Source organism: Falco rusticolus, chromosome 12, assembly GCF_015220075.1.
Source record: "Falco rusticolus isolate bFalRus1 chromosome 12, bFalRus1.pri, whole genome shotgun sequence".
In the NCBI taxonomy this organism is placed as follows: domain Eukaryota; kingdom Metazoa; phylum Chordata; class Aves; order Falconiformes; family Falconidae; genus Falco; species Falco rusticolus.
In genome coordinates, this window is record NC_051198.1 from 2,684,643 (window position 1) to 2,706,026 (window position 21,384).

A 21,384-nucleotide genomic window follows, 5' to 3' on the forward strand; every position below is an offset into this window, starting at 1 on the left:
TCTGCAGAAGATGAACAACTTGAGTGATGTTAATGATGTTACATTGGAATAAAACAACATAAATGGTACAAAAAAGTAATAACCACTGTTTTCAGAGTGGCCCTTTGTGGAAAAAAAATCAATATATTTAAATTTTGAAGTCTTAATGATAATAGAAATTTATAGATGACTATTGCCCATTATCAACAGCTCTGAAAATTACTCAGACATGCACATAATAGTATCTCAATTTTGGTTGACTTTGGACAATTGTTTCATTGCTCCTTTCAGCTTATGTTTTAGTGCATTAGTTCACCAAGTGTTTCTTATCTGCTCTATGTTTGTTATTGTTGCCAGTGATGTGTGAAATTGGAGACTGACTGAAATTTCGAAATTTTCTTTGGTAAAGTTGCATTGTTGGAGGATCAAAATATTGACAGCCTGATTTTATAATTGTAACTCAATCTTCATGCCTTAGGGCTGTCATTTAAATTCTACTTCAGGTTTATGTTATGCCATTTATGGCTTTTCTTCAGTAATACATTGACTGAAGTTGCCTTTGGACGCTGTTCACTAAAGCTGGCTGAAACTTTTTGGATTTAATGTTTTCCAACTTAATGTTTTTCACTGAAAAATGCTGCTGTCCCTAAACCTAAACTTTCTCCAGATTTATGCATTTTTTTATGCTTGACTTTCACAGGAGACAAAACTTATGCTCAAGTGTTTCGTTTAGGAAAAAAACCTCTATGTCTGTCTTACAGGAATGAAAATTAAATGGCTCAATTATTCATTTCAAAGCAGCTCTTCCTTCTAAAGCTTGTAAACTACATTTTAGTGGAGGAGAGGGGAAAAGAATGGAATATATTTATTGAACTAAAGCAACTGGAAGAAATTAGTATCATCAGGAGGGGTTTTGTTTGTTTGTTTTATGCCCATTTCAGAGCAGACACAATTTTTCAACAAGCTTTGCTGTTCATGCACCAGATGGCTTTATTTTTCCAATACTTTCTTTTCCTCACATACATTTTCACTGCAAGTATTTTGCACATGGAAGCAGGATACGTATGCTTTTTATTAACCTGCAAGATATTCAGCTATACAATAATTCATCCTGGCATCTGATCAAAATTTGGTGAACCAGACGATTCAATGTATATTCCTAGAAGGGAATAGAAGGAACAGCCAGATTATCCCTATTCAGCAATTATCATAGCTACAAAATGATCTGTTTGCCACCTAAATACTTTAGGAGAATTAAGTTCAATTAATAAATAAAAAATAGGTATCAGCATATTCTTGAATTCCTGGCACAATTCCCCATTTAGCAGCCAGTTGATTTTCATGCCTCTAAGAATGCAACGAGTTTTTAGGTTAGAGCAGTTTGGCCTAATTCAGCATTGCAGAGAAACTGATCAGCTCTTGCAATGGAGACAGATAACGTGCTATTAGAAAGTGTAATAATCCATACAGGTTTATGTATTTAGCTAACATTTTCAGAACTGCCTTCATTCTCAATGTTTATATGGCAAAACCATTTGAAAATAGCCACAGGAAAGCAAATACTCTTAAGGTCTTCCATGCATTGTTAGCATTTATTATATATAAAGTTATAAGAAAGCATCAATGTATACATGCATCCATTCATGTATACTGTGTTTATTAAAATCCATTTTAAATTAAGGGATGGAGGAATGCAGTATGCACAGTGAAACTCATGGCACCCAGGATAATTTTTTCTAAGAGGTAGCCTATCAGTCTTTTAAACACTTTGCAGCCTTTATTTTGGTCATCTCAGCAAATTAAATGCTTAATTGCCACTAGGACTACTTTTTTCTCTAAAGCTAGTGCTCATTAAAAAAACCCACCTACTGGAATTCAAATTAGTGAAGGCAATGCAAAGCTGGGATGCTACAACTCATTACTGGCATAGCTTTTTTTTTTTTTTTTTTTTTTAATAAATCCCGAAGGGACTAAAATTGTTTCCAAAACGGCCTTTTATTCACCATCACAGTCACAAGTACATTTTGCTGTGCAGCCTGATTTTAAGAGGGGTTCTTTTTCCAGTTTGTTTTAAAGAGAATGCTTCCTTTCTCCCTCTCGCACTTTTCCTTCCTTTGCTTCTCTCTTGTTTACACCTCCGAACTAAGATTTCTGCGTGTACAGACTCCTCTTGCCCTGACAGGGAAGCTCTGATCCACAGCCACGAGAGCTCCCAATCTGTCAGATTAAACTGTGATGGGGCAAGTCAAGAAACTCACTCTCCAAAGCATCAACAGAAAGAAACGGATAAAGGCAGATCCAGCAAGAAAGATCAGTGTGACTATGCAATGGAAGAAAAACCAAAGAGAAGGAAAACCAAAATGCACATGTGTTTCTCTGCTGCTTTTTGAGGAACGATCTTGGGAAGAGGGGGGCTGAGCGGCAGCTCAGCGGCTCTGCAGGATGTCGGAGTCCGGCTGCGGGGGCAGCTGAACCGCAGGGCTGGCGGCGGCTGCCTCCCGCGGGGGCCGTGCGCGGGGCCGGTGGGGTGGCCGAGGCATCTTACACTCTTTCTGCTTTAGGGTTTCAGACTCCAAAGCAGAGGGACTGGACTACCAACACCAGAAATTGCATTGTTTGCTGTGCACAGCTGGAACAAAATCTACTTTAACCAGCTAGATTTTCAGCAGTACTTGGGACAATTTCCAAAATGAAAATACCAGACCCTCGTATGATTCTTCTCTCCCTACAAGGCTGAAGCTTTCAGACATCACATCCCTCTGCTGCTTCTATTATTTCACCTCATTCTAAGACTTCAGTAGATGGTATCTTTTTATTTCAATCACATATTTCTGAAGAATGTTTTGCTTTGAAGATTTATTCCTTGAACCACTGGGGAGGAGAAACCAAGGAAATATCTGTCATTTTCCCAGCTATGTTTATTACAGCCTGGCCAATTATTTTACAAGTCATCTAAAATTATCCTCTTGATTAAGCCAAAATATTACCTACTCTCCACTGAAAATTGTTTCTACATCCTACTTGCAGGATACGTTCAAGACAGGTTTTTATAGGGGAAGTAACTACTAGTGTAATATACTGGGAAACGCAATTATGTTCGTAACCACAGAAGTTAACTATTCTTCCTTTGAGGTTTTCCCATTGAAATCTTTCAGAGGGAAATTAAAGTTCTGTCAATTTCCCATGAGAAATTTAATTTCCTCTAAATATTTCTCTCTAATAGGGAAAATTTTTTTAAAAAATAAATAAATCACTTTGGTAAGGTTCAGTAGAATCACTTCATTTTAGTTTGCCAGATGCCCTCGCTGCAGCTTTGGTCAGCCTGGTGCGCCACAGCATTGTCAGGCTGTGCATTGCCTCGCTTTGCTTTGACACAGTCTAGGAGCGGACCTTACACTGTGAGGTTTGACTCCTTTGTAAAAAAATGGTTTTAGCTCATTTTTCAGAACATGCCTTCAATAGCCTTATTTCCTTAACATTTTAACCTTTCAAAAATAATCCTGAATAAGCAAAAAGACGATAATTATCTTTTTTCCTCCTGGAATGGAAAAAAAATAGTCAAAAGCTTGTACATTTCCAGATACAAATCTCAATTCTGTGTGGTTGTTACATGAGGACTAAATAACCTCTAATTCTTTAGTAATGAAGACATAGCCTTTAAACTGATTACGAGTAAGTCTTCTTCCTTTATGTCTATTATCTTTGCATTACCATGATTATGATTATGTGGAGCCTTAACCATGGATTTAAGGCCCACCATATTTCACGTGAGAGACCAAGTTGGTTTTTTTTCACATCGAGGAGTAGTTTTCAGTAGAAGGAAATATAATCGCTCCTCTAATCCTCAAATCCACATCCCTGGATTTGCCTCTAGCCTTACAGAAATGTTACATACTGCTGTTGATCTTCTCTAGCCTCCTTCTCAACTGACTATGGCAAAAAGATCTCCCTTCTCACATTTTCACTCGATATATAAAGTTTTAATATAAACCCACAAACTACAGAGCCATACATGAGACTTTGTTTATGACAAGGACATCAGTTAGAGTAACCTACAGAAAACTGCTTTTTAGAAAAGCTTCAAGGTAGCAACACAATCTTGTGACAAAACTCCCCAGCTGCTGAAATAGAGACAGCTTTTCCCGACATCTCCACTAGTGCAGGCAAAATTTTCTGTGCCTCTGCTTTCCATGCCTGGAAGGACTATTCTGCAGCTTCCATCTACCCAACATGGTCTAAGCCAATTCAGGTGCAGGTTTTTCTAGACACAGGTACCCCTTCCTTAAGCCAGCTGACTGTTTGCTTCTGGTACAAACAGGCCCTGACCTGTGACAGACCCTTCTGAGCACTCTTCAGCTCAATCTCAATCAAGACAAGACACAGCATCTCCCATCCATTACAGATATGGGCTTGGTTTCCTCAAGTCCTTACAGCATCGCTAGGTAATTTAAAACCTGGACCTGGGGAACAGAGTGGTTTTGAAGAAGGAGACTCAGATCTTGCTGCCATTTCTACTCCTATTTGCCATAAAGAAGGGACAAACTGACTTTAATGAGAATACTTACTATCAAAATTGTAGCAAGTGCTAATGTTTAACTATCTGATCACATTATTAAGAAATTACTCTATTTTGGAACCACAGTTTGACATTCTCAGAAGATATATCACCTTCATTAAGAGGCAGAGAAAGGTAGAAACCAAGCTTGCAAACAAAATGTGATTTGTCACTGATATGCTAATATAGTAGCAAATACATTGTGTCATCTGCCTCCTTGCTCTAGGACTTTGCAGAGGTATAGCTTTCTAAAGCATGGGAACCACGTGTTGCTTTAGCCTTCCCTTGGCCTGCGGTAGCTGGTTTGTTGCTGTAGTAGCTGATTCATATTGGCATAAAAAGCCTTTACTTAGTATGGTGAAATAGAAGGAAGGCTGGATTTTAAAAAAATAAAGTAACAAAAGCAGAATTAGCCTTGCAAATATTAATGCTGCTGCATTAGCAAGGGTATTTATACACTGAAGGTGAAAAACACCGTAGTGAACTTCTCTGTCTTGAATGCCTGGTAAAGAGGAATCACTTTTGCTCTCATTTCTCGTTCCTTGTTTTGAACAGATATCACACAAGACTACATCACACAACAAAAATCTGCCTCAAATCTTATTTTAATTTTGTGGTCATTCTTTTTCATTTTTTTCATATGTTCTCCATCTCAGAGAACTCATTTCCCCAGCCTGGTGCTGGAGATTGCCTGTCTATAATGAGGCTCAGCCTTCAAAATGTCAAACATAATGAAAAAGAAAAAAGCCATAACGGAATCAGCCGTAGGGACCTGAGAGGCCTTCTGGTTAAACTTCAGCAACTCTGCCAGTTCTCCGGCTACAAAGACAAACAAGATTTCTGCCTACATCAGAAGGGCAATTCAAGACTACCACAGGACATGAATAACCCAAGCTGACAGCATGTATGCAGTGGAGAGGGCCGTATCTCCAGGTTACTGTCACTCACGCAAAATGAGCAACACCAGCTTGTCAGACTTGGCACCAAAAAAAGTAAGAGCCCAAACTGTGAAAATCATGCTGCACAAGGGCATGTGTTCCTGGTTTGGGCATTACAGACAACCTATATAAAAAATGGAAGGGAAAACACAGAGTTCTCATAAACAAGTTGATGGAAATTCTGTAAATGTTCTTCCTCTAAACAAGTTGATGGAAATTCTGTAAATGTTCTTCCTCTCCCTTCCTATTACTTTCTCTCCCTCCACAGACATGCCCCAGAGGCAGCTCAAAAGAAACACCCCCCCACCCCCCGGTCCTTTGCCGGTGTCCTTTCACCTCCCTGGGGCAGAGCAGCCCAGGAGGTCAGAGCTGGAGCAGGGGACACCGGGTAGATGTCCCATATGACCACTATTTCAGCTTCAGGACTGGCAGCCCACAGCCTGGGCTCCCTGGAGGACGGTGCTGCCACCCAGCTGGAAAGTAGGCTATGCGAAGGCCAGCTTACAAGTTCGTGAGGATATTTAGGACAGAGAACGAATGGGTAAAATGTCTTGTGAGACAAGCTAAGAACTTGCCAGTGACTGCTGGTGGTACGCAGGCTGAGTGCAGAACCTCCCACTCACTCAGTTCTGTGGAACACCAACAAGTCCAGTGCAAAGCCTGACACTTGGTGGCCTTAGCAGGCAGTTTTGGAGGGGACTGAAGCGAACAGTCTGGTATGGTACAGAGCATTTCCTTCGTGCCTGTGTGCCGTGAATGCAAACAGCAGGTAAACGGCTCATTAACGAACATGCTAACGTTCGGGGCAGAATACTGATTATCCTGCAATACAATCAGCTCTGAATACCCACGAGTATCTTGTCACCTCCAGTACAGAATGTCCTTGTGAGAGTGCCGTACTATTTAATACATAAGGATTAATTTCCTAAGACATGAATGGGTACACCAAGTGGAATAAAAAGCCTTTGAGAGATGAGGAGATGCTGAGGAGCTGCACAGTTGCAAGACACTTCAGGGGTGAGCACGGAAGTGGCTCTGGCTGGTGACTGTGGCACAGAAGGATGAAAACACAGTGAACTCAACAAAACACAGGCTGGCGGAAGAGAAACCTGGTGATTAATAGATGTACGCTTGATTGATCTCACTACATATATAGTGCACTTTTCACAAATTATTTATCTTAATTTTATATTAATCATCAATATATTCAGCTTGACCAGAAAAATATTATTTGCATTACTCAACACAAAGGAGGATTTTTTTCCAAAGGAAAGCTAATTTTACGTATAATCTATCATTTGCAATTAGCCCAGTGTCCCTGGCTTTTGCAGATAACATTGATGGCAAACTGCAAGAAAAGCCTCCTCTTATATCCCCTAGCATCAGCTACAAAAGCTCAGCAACCCCCATTTCCTAACTCTTTGCTGGCTACCTTCTCTATAGTAAGAAAAGAAAAAAGTTGTGTGGGTCAGGAGGACTAGCACACATGGCGAGTACTAAAACTGCTCTATGGAAAGAAAGCATTCCTACTGTTCGTCTAGTTGTGAAAAGAGAATTACAGAAGTGCACAGAGGTTCCTGGAATAAGTTACTTAAAAAAAAAAAAAAGAGAGAGAGAAAAAGAAGTGAAAGCTAATAGAAGGGAAAAAAAAAGGAGGAAAATCTGAACAAGTCAATTATACTGATGTTACAATGGTCAATATTATAACTGCAGTTCAATCACAACAGCTTAGCTGGTCTAAACAAAACCCGAAAAGATACTGTTGTGGACAGAGATCATTATTTTTAGCCACAGCGTTCATCTCTATCCTTGCTGTGAGTGTCTCAGGTCACAGATTCAGACAACACGGGCCGTACCACGCAGCACGCCCGGCGGGCAGCAGTGCGAACCCGGCCTAGGTGCTGGCTGCCCTGGAGGGCTGGCCAGGCGGGTGGTGCAGGGGGGACATTCCCCCCACCAAGCCCGGTGGGCCCAGTGCCCCAGGACTCAGGCGGGGACCTCGGGGCAGCGAAGGTACCTGTTGCTGCTGAACTCTGCAATTTACATGGAAAGAAAAACATGCCAGTCTAGTGCTAGTGAGCATGCAAACGTTTGATTCCCGGATCCAGTATGGCCAAGATTTCATGGCATTTTCCCCATCGAAGAACAAATAAATGCTCAAAGCTCTAGCGTTTTCTGGGTACACTGATACTTTTAACACCACTTCTGGAACCACTTACAGCTGAGGTAATTCAGATGATGATAAAACTACACCTGTTCATGCCAGCAGAAGAGCTAGTCTCATAAACAACAAGCTAGATTATTGCTTGCAGTGAATTACGTATTCAGTGGATATGTTTAAAATATTAAGAATAAAATGGTGATGATCCCCCCTCCCCCCATAATTTAAAATACATAAAGGATATTTTTGTTGCCGTTGGTTGCATTTGTTCCTGGAACAAGTAAAGAGATAGCATTTGATCCTCCATTAAGGAGCAAAATGAAGACTAAAAAGCTTTCTGTGCTGTAGCACAAGAGTTTCAAGCGGTTTTTTAATATTAAAAATTATTCAGTTTAATATGCAAGGTCCCCCCCCAGTAATTAAGCCCACAGAGACTGCTGATATCTTCCAATGCATGTAAGTATTAGCAACTACACAAAATTGAAAGATAAAAGGTGATTTTACTCTTTATGAGGTACACTGTGGTTTATTATTAATGTCAAAGCTGATCAAATTCAGGCAACATCATTCTCTACTAATACTCAAACCTCTCCACTTTACAGAATTGGAAACCTTACTTCAACACACCATGGCCCTGGAATATTTAACATGTTTATACTGTAAAACGATAACAGCTAGCTCTTCGGGTGATTGGCCGCTATCTTCAATGCTGCCCTGCAGTAACTTTAAATATTAGCTAATCAAAGCCTTTCCTTGAATGAAGTGTTGACCTCAGTATGGTTTTACCTGAATCCCGTCCAGTGGCTTTAATTTCATTTAGCAGGTGATGTTAACATCCAGAAGTAAACAAATTTGTTACTTCTAGGGGAAAAAAAGCATCTTTAAAATGAAGGAAAACATTAAGCAGGGAAATTACTTTCTGTTTGAAAATAGTTATTTTCAGATGAGAAAAAGGCAAATAGATATGTATTTTCAAAAGGCTCTCTGGGAAGAATGAAGCTCAGGTTAAAAACAATGAAAAACTTGGAGAAAGTTCTTATTTTCTGAGGAATATTTCTTATTTTTCACTTGTATGAATCACCAGAACCATGGCCTGTCAAATTGCCCTTTGCATTTGTAAAACCACCTTCATATTCCCAATTGAACCTCTCCATATTCTCACTGGTTAAAGAGTACCACAATTCCTGTCAGTGATTATTGTTGTGCAATGGCAGCAATTAAATGGGTAACTATTCATCCTACAATATGAACATTTTAATTTTAAAAATTATTTGCCACTTAGGAATATTAAACAAATACGAATGACCGAGTGACAGGAAAAGGAATGGAACAAAAGTTGAAGTGAAAAATGGCTGGGAAGGGGCTTTTCAAGATGAGGTTTTTAAAATGATGTTAGTTTCTTTTTTTTAACCTCCAAGACAACCTAGCAGTAATTCATGCTCAATAAAGATGCCCCAAAGGACTTCACTGCTCTTGTACATGGTGAAATATGTTTTATCATAAATCTTAAGACTAAAAGTAATTTCTTTCACGTCATAATCACAATGAAGAAAGAATATAGAAATGAAAAGTTACTTTACGTGTAACTGCATGTGTGACCTACATACCAACACCAGTAATTTCACTGGAAACAGTGAAATTCCAGATCAGAGAGACTGCAAAATTCTTATATCTACTTCAAATACAGACGGTTACATTAAACCCTTAACTTCCAGCAACCATGCCTTTGTCCCAAATAACAGCTGTAGTATTCCCTTGGTAAACTTTTCCAATAGTCAGCTAGCTTTCTTCTTAACTACACAACGTAGAGTTTCACCCTGAGAACAGGTTTGCTGACTTCAACTTCTAGACAGATCTTTTCTTGTTAGACAAAGGAGCATACCATGAGTTATCTCCTGCTCAGGAAGGTGCTCCCCTCTTGAGGTTCAGGTATCTCTTAGATCACTCTTTGATAACATATGCTGAGATTGTTTAAACTATTCCTTAGATATCTATTTTCTACATCAGCAATTTATATCCTGACCACTAGTTTTAATTTGCTGTTTTATCTTGGGTTTTTTTTTTTTTTTGTGTGAAAATTCATTTACCTACCATTGCATTTACTGTAAATTGCTGTAGAGTTTGTCAGCATCCAAAATCAACAGCAACAAAAAGAATATTGAATAAATTTGTTTTGACTTGTATTTTGAAAGCACTCTGGAATAAAAACAGCAAATATTCAGGGCTCATCTACAGCAGGTGGGGAATGCCACACTGGAAAATGTAACAGATGGTTGATTACATATAACTGTGGATAAAAAAAAGGATATTGTATTATTATCAGTTTAATGTTTTCACAAATTTCAGAATTACGTTTCAAGATATACAAGGATTTTCTGAATAACTTTTTTTTTTTTTTCCCCCCCCCCTCTGTCCTCTGAAATATATCTTTGTTACTGCTTAGTGAAAGAGCGGTCCCCCTACAGAATTCCTTAGTCACAAAATTCTAATACATTAGATTCTAATTTTTTGTCTCTACCCCATTGCACGCAAACAGCAACTAAAAAGATTATTTGATAGAGGGTTGGTTTTTTTAAGAGGTTTAGTATATCTGTAAATGACACTAATCTGTGAGCTGTACGGTTCTCTGCAGCACACAGGGCCTAGCTGAATGGAAAATACACTTCGTGTCACACCGCCTCACATACCGGCTGGAGTGACACACAATTTACAAATGCTGGAGACAGCAGGTGATATTAGATTCGACCTACATTGAAGATGCAATTCTTCCATAAGTTTTGCAAAACTGAGGCAATGAAGTATGAAAGAAGTGTACTTAGAAACGCTCAATAAAGAACAGATCTCTCTCAAAATTCAGCTCTGTGTGTAAACATCAGTATTTTAAGCTAAACATTTCCAAAACTAATTTCATCTACTTTTTAAGTAGTTAATTTCCTTGGTGCAATTTCATTAGGTCTTAAACGCACTACAAAAGCTGTGCATGACATTTTTTGAATATTTCTGTGACCTTTACCAGGAAAAGTATACCTAAGAATAGTTTCCTGTAGCTAGTCAAATACTGCGTGCAAAGTAGGTTGACAAGAAAAGCTGGTCAGCATTCCTTAACGAAAAATCCTACTCTCATGTACTGATTTCTGACAGCAGCACAGGTATTTAGGCCCTTGCAAGAGGATTTTCAGTATGCACAGTATAACTTCTGCAAATTGTCCAGCAAGCATACTGTACTGCTTTGGAGTTTCAATATTTGTTTGCAGGAAGAAAGGAGGCTTTAGCCTGTTTAAGGCTGAGGGAGGGAATTACTATTCAGGTAGGAAAAGAAAGAAGCTACTCAGAAAATCTGAAGGATTTTATATCTATCTTTCTCTTCAAACACATCTGCATTTAAGTGCCTTTAGCCCATAACAACATTAATTGATTTCCTGACCTGCTCAGCTGAATAAGGAAAGAAAAGAAACACTTTCCAAGAGAATGAAAGTGTGAACAGACATGCTTACCAAAACAGGGGGGAAATGCTACGAGACTTTGAACTTCTGTGAATGAAACTTGTAAAATATTAATTAATCTTTGTTGTCAATATAACAAAGAAACATAATTCAAGAAACCATGCAACATGAAGGAAAAAAATATTTTTATCTAGCAACTAGAATATTAAAAATATTTCTCATTCACCAGGCGGGGAGCAGGGCTTGCCTGGCTAGGCGCCTGCCACATCTGATACAGCATTTATGGAGAGAATGGGAATTTTGTGTTGCTGAGTGTATGTTCCATCCTCAGTCAGGAATACCTTGGTGATTTGGAGAGGTGGTTAGGTTGCATTCCTGTTATTCCAAGTAAGGGAATCAATACTAATTCACTTATCTTTATTTTATAAGTGGCTAAAGAGATGTAACATCAACCTCCAAAAAGGGAGAACGCTTCCTGCACTTGTAAGAATACTAATAAGAATTGGCTGAAGGTAATGACCCAGCAAGATCTGTTTGCCAAAACAAATTAATTATTAATCATGAGCTTGCTGATTTAAAAATATTTGACCATTTTAAAATAAAGGAAAAATATAGCCTAGAGAGTGATATCAAACCAAGACCCTACTGAAGTCATGTGAGAAAATGACAGTATATAGCATATTTTTTGTAACCTGAAACATATAGTGACATTAATTCAAAGCAGACCCTTCTCAGACTGAAGAAGTTCAAATCTGCTTTGCAAACTGGGCTGTTCTCCATTGAAATGAAATTGAACACTTGTACTTAAAACTTTGGGCTCAGATAAACTGCTGTGGCACGAGTCTCATTACAGAGAGGAAAATTCCTTTAACGATAGTATGTGAGTCCGACCCACTGTAAGTATAGACAAATGACAATTCAGTTGACTTGTGAAATACACTTGACAGATTGCACATTTCAGATCAAAGGGCCGCGGCTGGATAGAATAATACTCTGTATTTGCAGAAATATGTGCTTTACTTCCTTGGTCTCTTCCCTGAAGGTCTCCAAGGGCTAAGCACTTAATACTCCGTAACCTTTCCTGGAAACCCTTTGCAGCTAGTACAACAGTCACTAAGAGAGACAACCTGAACCACAGGAGAAGGTAACATCCTTTATCTCCAGCTTTTGAGTTAGAAACTACCTTATTTCTAAATCCATCAAATTGCTTATCTGTAGAGCAAATTCTTTTTGCACAAAAAAACATGCAAACTCCTCTGCTGCTGCAGCCAGTGAGACCAGCATTTGGTCCCAAAAGAATACAGACCAAGTCAAGCTATGATTCCCAGGCTGTTTTGCTTAGCGTTAAGCAACATCTTGATTGCAGTAATGTTCATTCCTCCCCTCCTTCCCACCTCCCAAAGCCATTCTACAATATTCTTTTTTCAAGCCCCTTCACTTTCAGTTTTGTCAAGGACCGAGTCTTTTATACAGAGGTTTCAGTTGGCTTAAACTATTGAGTTCCCCAGGATAAGAAATCAATAACCATTTAATAGTTAAGCAGCTTACAAGCAACAATTGAGCTCTAGATGTGGCAGCAGAAGAGAATTTTTGAAAATCAAAATGCTAGAACTAGCAAGGCATTAGCATGCGTCATGCTTATCTCTATGTGAAGACCAAGTATCTCACTTACAGGATAAATACTCTTAATGATACTTTCCAATGTTTACTTTTTTCCCCACTGAGTGCATCCTGCTTTGGTCTGGGTGAGGTAAATCTGATTTGGAGCAGGTCATCAGCAATATGGCTTTAAGAGAAAGACAACTCCGAAGTCAGACAAAGCCTAAGCGGTAAGTGCTTCAATTACCTCTTCCAGTAAAGCAGATATTTTTGATCAGTTAATCCCCAGCAGATGACCTGTATCTGTTTTGTTCTCTCAGGATACATTTTGCTGTGGGTCAGCTCCTGAGAATATCTTTCATGACTCTGCTGAAAAAGAGCACTTAAAAGAGAGTTTATGTGCCAGCCATCTAAATGCAGCAAGATATTATGGACAGGTTGTGAGTTCAGCACTAAGAAGCTACATACTACGTAATAATATGATCTAGAGAGAGAGAAAGACTCTTTGCTATATGCCTTCACACACAGATATATCCTTTGGTCTCAGAGGTATCGCTAGCAGAAAAGAGTTCAAAGTGCAGCTTAGGCAGGAAAAAGAGCTCAAGCAAACTTCTATACTGACCCTAACCTAAGGGCTGTGTAGATTCCCCTGAATCTACACATATGCATTGACAGACAGTGATATTTGGAAACAAGCTGTTTCCAAATAAATTTTCACTTCTAGTTAGTAGCTGAGAAGTAATCCCTGTAGAAACAGGAGAAATAAGTATACATATATATATATATATATACATATACATACACGCACACACATATAAATATATAACTCCTGTCTGAAATCTTTAAGATCATGGACAAATTTGGCAGGATAGGTATCTCTTCACATCGGTACAGGAAGGCTTAAAAGAAAATAATCCCTACTATTTTATAAGCAGTATGAACAGTTTGACAGTGAACACATTCTTAAGTTTTAAGGGAAATCAATATGTTATTTATTCCAAGCCTTTAAGAAGAGGCAAGAAACCTGAAACGAGGATTGTCTAGAGATAAAGAGCGTGGGTCCTTGTAATCCTCAGCTTGCTGTTCTATCCTGAGAAAATGTACTTATTTGTTGCAGATAGTTGGCTGCTCATTAACATCGCTAATCTGTTGACCATGTGAATGATCAGTAATTTCTGAGTTTGCAAATAATGCTGTTTCCCTGAAAACTCTCATTATGAAAGGTTTTTGTCATCTACCTGTGCAATGAAGACATTGCTGCAACATAATGTACTAATCAATTGGCATTGTCCCTTCCTGGGTGATAATTTTGTTTATTTTCCTGTAGTCTCCTCATGGCAAAACACAACTGAATTGAGAGTAAAGGAAACAGCTGTGATTCCTTGATATTACTGCATGTATCCCCAATTTGCTTTTTCCATAGTTTCTCGCTACCTAGCTAGCTGGGAGTGAGCTACTCAGAGCATGTTCTAAGATGCACTCTATTTGATATTTGCATATGAACAAAACCACTTCAATTCTTATGAACTCTTGGGTTTTAAAATCGCTTGATGACTTTGAGGCGGTATTTCTCTGCTTTGAGTCACTCCAGAGCTGATTATGTTGCTCATGGTCTGCAGATGACTGGGCACCCCCTACTGACTTTGCAACAGGATGGATTTTCCTAGTTGTAAAGGCAATCCCAGCGATTCCTCTGGGTTCTCTTGAGGACATGGTATGATCCTTCCAAGGCAGGTGAAATTGCAACTTTATTTAGTATTTGCAGGAGTTGAATAAGAGGCAGGTATCCTCAGTCTTTTACATAAGCAAATACCCAGTGACAAATAGTTCCTGGTAGTACCCAGCCTCTAAGATACATTCTTGCAGGCAGCCAAATCTGAAAAGTCATCCTTAACCTGGTACCAATCAATAGAACAGCCACAGCAGCTAATCACACACATTACTGAACAGTGCTGGGGAGCAAAATTTGGAGCATCGGAGGGACCTAACAGCCAAGATGCTCGGGCAGGAACCAGAAGCCTCCTGCTCCTAGACACCGTTTGTCCGATACCCCTTCTGTGTGTACCAGCAATGTGATGGGAATAGCAATGCTGTGTGCAAGGTCACCAGAAGTCTCCCAGAAGGAAAGCACTGCATGCAGCCATTTGGTATCTTGAGGAACACGCTCCAATCTCGCTATCCCAGATACAGAAAACAGAGATTCAGACCCAATTTTGTTTCTTGCAGAGCAGCCAAAGTCATGATGAAAACAGATTATATGAGAAATATCAATAAAAATGCATTTCCTTGATAACATTACCTGCTTTCACTCAGGATATAAGGGGTGTTGCTTCTAAGTGAGTCTGTATTTTATATCTGTACTGGCAGGAGACAAAAGGGGCTGGACTGCTACCCATACCGTGTCTAAGTATGGATGAGTATTTGAGCTCTAATGAGTAATTGGGGGAATGCTAAGCATCTGCCATTGCTGCTGAACTATGTAGACTGCCAGCTCTCAAAACTATATGTAAAGAAAGATTAAAGCCACGGATTTTTTTTTTATTTTTTTTTTTAAAGGGATACTATGGCAGCTGACTGTATATCTCTGCTCTGGACATATTTATGTCTCTAAGCATTTAATACCTGTATTCATGGTATTATCAGCAGAAATATTTCCTCTAGGCACTTGCTGACTCAAGAGACACAGGTGAGAGATACTTGCAAGCAGGATGATCTACGCTACTTTTTTTCAAATTTAGTACATGACTTACATAAATAAACCCTCTCCAGTTGCCAGGGTGTTATGAAGATGTCTAAGCACAGCTTGGGGGGGGTGCGTTTCTAAGCTAACACTTGGACCTCTGCAGCATGCAGCATTAAGACACCAACCCACATGCACCTGGACTTGATAATCTGTAATGGATACATTGTGTTAAGGATGGCTGGTCCCAGGGGTGATACATCTGAGATCCACTCCACGTGGTATTTTTGGTCAGAGCTCTTAACTACAAAGACTTACTAGCAGAGTTTTCCAAAAGAAAATGTTACTATCATGTTTACTGGTCGATTACTGCTAATGAAAACAAATAACTTGCTTAATTATAAATCTCGTGCTAAGAAACAAAAATGAAGTTAAGCAAGCACATTTCTTCACCATTTCCCCCCTAGCAAAAAAATTAAATTTTTCATTTTTTAAGTATGCTTATCTTAAATTATTGATTTTGTTATAATTTCATTATTGAACAGTCTACAAATTTTTAGGAGTTTCAAAAAGCTTTCACAACACCAGTTTCTCACCACACCCGATTTAAAAGCCTGCGAACATATGAAAATTGTTTAACTTGAAACTTCCTTCATATCCCCACTAGCTACAGAAGCATTTTGCAGATGCTTTCTTGTACACTGGTATTTGCCAGCTTTGCCAGGAACAAAATGATGAAGAATTCAAACCTACTTCATCATGGTCTATTTAATTCTTTTTTTCTCAGACCATGACAGCCTTTCCAGAGGAACATGAAAGAGGATATTTAACAGAAGGCTTCCTTTCTGCAAGTTATTACTTTCCTGCTACCATTAAACAAACCTGATAACCAGACCTGTATCTCCTGAAATTCTATCCTTATTTCCTTTAATTAGATTTCTTTCTGATTTTTCTGAAATGTTTCAGATTTTCTTCTAAATTTTTTCTCTTTGATGCCCACCTGGAACTTAAAATGCCTTTTATACTGTAACGATTCTGTTTGGTTTCTGGGTCCTTAGGAAAGCACAAAGCTCCATACATACAGGTTAGATAAACTCTTGTCACCTGAGCTCCCAGGACACTCTCCAGCAACAGGTTTGAGTTGATTCAGTGCTAAAAGAATAATACAGCTGCATATGTTTAACCTCTCTTTTCTTGTCTTCCTCCTCCTCAAATGATTTAACTGCTGGGTCATCTCAATGATTAACTCCAGCCATATTCTTGTAATTAAACTTCGAATCAGAGCCTGTGACTATTTGCACTTGGGTTGGATTTACTGCTGTTTGGATTTGTATCATTGTATTTAGCTTTTCCAAAATAACCGTGCTGTTTTATGTTTTTGACATAACACAGACACAGAGACGTCTTTTTTTCATCATCTCTCAAGTATGTCAACTAATCAGCATTTCTATTCCATGGTTACAGTCTCCTAGCAACAAAACTTTATCTTAAGCTGACCCTTGTTTTGGAGGCCCAGTGCCCAGAACATGTTACAGCTCTCCTTTTTCTCAAACACACTTAGTGCTTTCCTTGTTCTCTTTTTGATTATCTACCAGCTCCATGTTCCTCACAGAATGGTTTGCATTGCAAGGGACCTTAGAGGTCATCTAGTTCCAACCACCCTGCCATGAAATAAAGCATCAGGAATATGCTAACATTTACACTCACACTACTCCTACTTCTGGTTGTTCCCTTGCAAATGATTCACAAGTCTGTCACTTAGCAAACCCTTCCCTTAAAAAAAGAAAAAAACAACCCCAGACAAACCCAAAAAATAGCTCTGGAGGTTGAGCTGCACTCTGAGTGCCTCACAAAGAGCATTCACATGTCCCAGCTGCCCCAACCTTATGAGCCAGTGGAAAGAGGCTTAGAAACTGCCATTTTATACTGGAGTATTGGTTTCCTCAGGACAAGGGCTCCTTTGCTCCTAGGGAACTTGCAACCTCTCCTGCTTTCAGTGACCAAGGTGGGAGAGACACACAAAGGAGAGCCTGACTGTCACTGTGCAAGGAAACAGCAGCGTGGTCTAGGTCCTCCTCTAGACCATGGGACTCGCAAAAAGCCCTGTACACACACAGCCCCGGCCTGAGTTGCGTGTGAAGGACCAACGCAGCTAAAACTCTCTTCTGGTCTAGGTTACTGGTTCTTCCAGGCCACTCTGACAGTGCAGTCAAACACTTCAGTCACAGAGGTGCAAAGACACGGAAATGGTTGTTGAGTGGAGCTTGATACTGTTTCACGATTTCTTTTTTATTTTAATGATGTGCATGGGAACTTTTATACTATCCCGTCACAGAGATCTCTCTGTCCCTCCGGTCCCTTAACCTCCTTTCTCTAGCTGGCCAAAGAGAAAGGCGGATCCACCTGCATCGCGTCCAGTGAGAAAATCAGATGCTGACGAGACAGAGAGGCTTTGCAAATATTGCAATTAGTGCATAGGGAAAATGGGCAGGAACCATAAATAAATAAAACCCCAAACTTTATAACACTGACAGCTTCATGGAGGAGGACACCTGCACCTCACGATAAGTCAGAGCAGCTTACTTCACACGATCATTTGTAGCCCTGATTGCCACAGCTTTGGATCTTGTCAGTTCAGTCCAAAGTAAAGAATAGCTTTGACCTGTCTCTCACAGTCCAAGACATAACTCACACATGCTATCTAATGGGGGAGGGGCACACTACCTCATTAGCTTCACCTGGATGCTACACCCCTCCACCCCATCCCCACAAATATAGGTTTACAGATGCTTCTTGAGCCCTGCTTCTTAAGACTCTTATGCAAAAAAATGTTGTGTAAAAGCTAGAGATAAAGTGAAAGACTTGTATGGGTAGCAGCAAAGTGGCTTAGGTAGTCATGACAACCATGTCAGTGCTTATAAAACTTCCCTTCTTCATAATCTTTTTTGCAGTTTAGATAACACACACATGAGCTGTAAAAAATGAATATCTGTTCTGCAGGAATAAAATAAAAAAATAAAATTCTCATCAAAACCAAAATATTGGAAGCTGACACACTGACAGTCGTTTGGCATCATTAACAACAAAATTTTGTCCAGTTTCTGTGGGGGCTCCTCAACGTGTCCAGGCTTAAAAGGGACCAACAGCCCCATCCCAGATTTGGGGGTGAGCAGGGAGAGGAAGGAAGGAGAGGGTTAACACTGCCTTTTAGGGAAGAAGGTCAGACACTAGGAGTACTATTATCATGTTCAAATTCTGATGTGCTTGCTGTTTCCTTCAGCACCTGGCTCCAGAAGGGCTCTGTTGCTCCAGTCCCAACACAAGGGACACCTGCATGATCTGTGGGTTCCCACAAACCATGCTTCCTTTAGCAACAACCAGCATCCATATTCTTCTTTCAATCTTCCACATTTTTTACTTTACTTTTCCACTTGGTTTTCAATGCGGAAATTTTAAATCCCTCTCAATCTTATCATTCACAGGTGGAAACCAAAGCACACCAGAAATAAATACTCCTCTGTGTCCAGACAGAATTTAATGGATTTGCTTCCAGCAAAAAGGGAGTGACTGCTGTCAACAAGACAAATCACCATCTTCCTAATCAAATGATAAACTCAAGAAAATTGCAAAGCTTTATAGACCAAAGTCTGCCAAGGAGTTGTATGTTGCTTCAAAGGGAAGGAAAAAAAAAAAGTTTGGCCTCTGAACTCTTTAATAACTGAATTTACTTTCACGTATTATTCACGTGAACTAAATAACACATGAATCATTCACTGAAGTATCATTTACTGGGGAAAAGAAATAAAGAATTTTCTTTTATAATAAAATATCTATGGTCAACATGTTTATTTTGTCTTCTTTCTCTCAACTAAGAATAATAATTCACTGACATCCGGAAGAATTCCCAAATCTTACACAATACTGAACTTACAAGGCCTCCATCACCAGTCTTGGGGAAAGAGCTCCATCTTCTGGGAAACAGCCCTTCAGTGGTCAGGAAGGGACGGGTTCCAGTGGATCACCCTGTTCCTTCTCCAGGATGACATGGTGAATATTATGGGGTTTATCAGAGATTTTACTGGTGCAGGATAGCTCATCTCAGAAATCAGTCTCCTGTGGGCTGGTTTGTAGATGGCAGGATTGTCAATGCAAAGAAGAGGGGCCGAGTAAATAGCAACTTGCCAACTAATCCACTGCAATAAAAGCATCTCAATAAAACCCCCAAAAAACAGTGGGCACAGCAAAAGGAGCATCTTACCCAAAAGCTCAATGCTGAGGCAGCTGAGTAACCAAAATCCATGATCAAGCTGGTCTAAAATGCAGATATCATCATTAGGATGATCTCTGTCACAAGCAAGTTCCATAGTTCACATGACAAGAAGTTGTTGAACAGGCTCTAAACATCCAAACAGAGTGACATCAAATATGAAAATATTTACCAAGTTTAATACAGCATAGAAAACACCTAAGAAGGCATCTTCTCCAACAGGTAAAGACTGGAAGGTAGCTACTAGTATTACATATTGGAAAAAAACTGTCTCGGGATTTGGGGTACTGTATTTAACAATGTATATAAACAGCAGTTTTGAACGGAAGCTTTGCATTTCTTTTCAACACAAAAGCAACCACATAATGAATGTTCTTGTTTCCATTAATCACAAATACTGTGTTATACAAAGGCTGTGCGTATTTCCATAAACTAGTGGTGCTAATGAAACTTGTTAGGTAGAAATCAGTGACTTAAAGTTGCGTTATTATGGGATTCTGCTTCAGCCATGTAAAAATTGACTAGAGTCAAATAAATAAATAGCCAAATTGTCTTCCTATGAACATCAATACCATTTTTTTGAGATTTTTTTGTTAATTATATAGAATATAGTTACTTTTAGTGTTAGACAGTCATTCGCACGTAGCTTTCAAGAGCACTGGGATAACTAGCTTCATCTTTAGATTCCTGTCTACTTGCTCATTAGCTACAGGAAGATCATCTTAAAATACCTTCAAGGGTAACTGATCTTGTTAAATGTCTCCACGTTTTTTTTGTTGGTTTTTTTTTTTTTTGGAAAATAATAGTGCTGTAAATAATACAATGAAAAGTAAGTTCCCTGGTTGATACCAGGGAGCTGTGCATCGTGCTCCTGGACAATGTGTAGGGAAGGGGACTCTTACCAGGCAGCAAATGAGGACAAATAATCATTCTTACAGGATGCTTATGATAAAAACCTTTCTGTACCACCACCTAGTACCATTTAGAGGTGGGAGTTCTCTAAGAACACCAATAAAATACATTTACCATTACTTCTGGGTTTTTTTGGTGGGGTTTTGGGGCTTGGCAGGTGGTGGATGTTTTGTGGTTTTTGTGTTTTTTCTTTAATGATACTGACTTTAAGGCTTTGATGCATAGTTTCACTTTCAGTACATTGATTTACCCCATGGTGAAAAAAAGCCCAAGCTGCTTGTACAGCGAAGAACCTATTTGAAGATTTTAGGGGGTTTTTTTTCCTGATTGCAGAATGTCTGTGAGTGGAACATAACGTCACCAGATTGATTTAATCACAGGTGATGTTTCATGATTTTTCTTTTTCTGCTATGTGAATCGAATTAATTGTGTTGATGTCCTAAATCACATAGAATATTCTCTGTCAGTTGAAGCCAGAAGATAAATACTTCAAGAGCAGCTATAAATCCTATTTGGACTGAGACAATCCTAAAGAGAGGGTCTGCAATAGGCATGGTCTAGAGTCCCTACTCAAAGCAAGAACCGAACAATAGAGCAACTTCACTCTACAAAGGCATTTCCAGTCTTGACAAAATACTTTCACCCTCTTCTCTGCCCCTCTCCTTGTCTGCCTCGCCAGCTTATAGATAGAATCAGTGTCAGAAATGTATCTTTAGTTTAAATGTTTACTCTCTTAGCTCCTACTCAAAACATTATCGTCAACTTTTGCTGATTTTTTTTACGATGCATCTAACTTTTGTGTCAGCTGGCACCAGCATTTAACACCTGCACATTTCAGACAAATTCTGCC

At 39.3% G+C, this 21,384-nt stretch overlaps 1 long non-coding RNA gene across 1 annotated transcript in view; it reads left to right on the forward strand.

Moving 5' to 3' along the window:
- Nucleotides 1-19,134, forward strand: part of LOC119156286 — a 50,482-nt gene extending 31,348 nt beyond the window's left edge. Inside the window, exons 9-11 of the long non-coding RNA XR_005107048.1 lie at nucleotides 8,236-8,319; nucleotides 12,119-12,220; nucleotides 18,838-19,134. This is a non-coding gene — a long non-coding RNA (uncharacterized LOC119156286). The remainder of the gene's footprint in view (nucleotides 1-8,235; nucleotides 8,320-12,118; nucleotides 12,221-18,837) is intronic.
- The last annotated feature ends 2,250 nt before the right edge of the window (nucleotides 19,135-21,384 follow it).